Raw genomic sequence first — 2,173 nt, 5'->3', positions numbered from 1 at the left:
TGTTCGCTCTCTATTGGGTTCTAGCCAACCTACCCTCAAAAGATCGTTCATCACTTCAGTCAATTCAGCTAGCAATTTTATGCAGAGCTAGTGCAGTTAAACAACATGGTTACACAGACATCTTGCGCCCATTTGTTCAGGACCTTGAAACTCTTGAAAAGCATGGTGTATACATTGAACAGTTAGGAGACTCTGTGAAAGGAAGTGTGCTTTTTGTGTCTTCTGATAATTTAGGTGCTCATTCCTTTGCAGGACTACAGGAGAGTTTCACTGTTGAACACCCATGTCGGTTCTGCTTTGCAAGCAGATCTGAAATCCAGGAGAAGGAGGTCCGGTCAGGAGGATTTGAACTGCGAACCAAGCTGGAGCATGACAGGCAAGTGGCTGAAGTGCTACACGATGCAACTTTGGTAAAGCAGTATGGTGTGAAAGGTGGCTGTGTTTTAACTGAACGGTTAGAACATTTTCACACAGTTGGTGGTTTTCCACCTGACATAATGCACGACCTTATGGAGGGTGTCATCCCTACTGAAATGTCGTTGTGCATTAATGATTTGATCTCAAGGAAATTCATCTCTCTTGAATCCCTGAATCAAGCTATCAAGCAGTTTCCTTACAAATTCTCAGACAAAGTTGATCAGCCTCAAATCATCCCAGGTACATTTGCCTCAAAACGTACAATTGGGGGTAATGCCCATGAGAATTGGGCACTTATCAGGCTTCTGCCCCTCATGGTTGGCTTTGATATCCCTGAAAATGATAAAACATGGGAAATTGTGTTGCTTCTGAAAGATATTTTAGAAATGGCATTGGCTTTCAAGTTCACTGAGGATTCTCTTGATTTTCTTGACGCAAAGATCGCAGAACACAGGCATTTACTTCTAACAGTCTTTCCCCATTTCACATTGCGCCCTAAACACCACTACATTGAGCACTATCCGCAGCTCATAAGAATGTATGGACCACTAAGACATATGTGGACGATGCGATTTGAGGGAAAACATAAATTCTTCAAGCAGGTAATCCGTGACACCAAAAATTTCAAAAATGTTCCCCAAACTTTGGCTGTTCGCCATCAAAGACTGCTGGCTTACTACATTGACTCCCCCTCCTTTCTTAAGCCATCCATAGAGACAGAGAAGGTGATGGGTACTTTGATTTCAGGTTTCCCTGAGAACATTCAGGAATTCCTGAGACAAACATATTCAGTTCAGAACACTGTCCTCACAGCATCATCTGTGAGCATTGATGGAATCAAGTATAATCCAGATATGGTTGTATCTGTTGGTACTTGTTCAGGCCTACCTGATTTCAAACAGATTTTCAAAATTCTTGTCATCAGCAGTGATTTTCTGTTTGTGTGTAACGATTTGACATGTTGGTACATTGAGCACCTACGTTCTTTTGAACTGTGCAGTCATGTGCTATCACTGTCAATTATCAAACCCTCAGATTTGAATGACCCGTTTCCTTTGCCAGCCTATACACTTCGGGGCAGGACCTATGTTACTCTCAAACATTACATCATATGCTAAATGAATGACAATTCAGGTTTTAAAGGGACTTCAGAAATTCAAAAAATTATCATTTACTCATTCTTATTCAGAAGACAAAAAGGCTTATTTTTGAAAAGATTTCTGACTGCTCTTGTCTTTACTATGTCAGAAGAAAGGTATTGCTTCTCAAGCTTCAGGAGGACGCAAAAACATATGTCATTCAACTTCAGGTGTTCAAATAGTAGATTAATGGGTTTGTTGAGAAACAAACTAAAATGTAATTCATCATTTTCTTTAAACTGTCACATCCTGCATGCACTATTGAGAGAGCAGCAGTTAAATGCTTTTATTCAAGATTTATATACAGTAGAATTGATTAGATATTGAAGTTTATTTTTCAACAAACCCATTCATATGCTTTAAAATCTTAGACTGTATGGCACAAGTCACATGAAATTGTTAATGCCTTTGTGTAAAGTGTATTTAAATTAGGATGAGTGAAATTTTCCAAATCATATTTGCATTTTTGGATTGAGATGTCACTTTAATTTAAGAAAACTAACTCAATTCTTTAACCTTTGTAGAGAGACCAAATATGGAGACAAGGACCATACTCCGAGTTATAGTTTGTGACAACGACATCAGAAAAATCGTACTTCCTTTGAAACCACAGACAG

This window comes from Chanodichthys erythropterus, chromosome 20 (assembly GCF_024489055.1).
Source record: "Chanodichthys erythropterus isolate Z2021 chromosome 20, ASM2448905v1, whole genome shotgun sequence".
Classification (NCBI taxonomy): Eukaryota; Metazoa; Chordata; class Actinopteri; order Cypriniformes; family Xenocyprididae; genus Chanodichthys; species Chanodichthys erythropterus.
Note: the sequence above shows the minus strand (reverse complement) of the source record.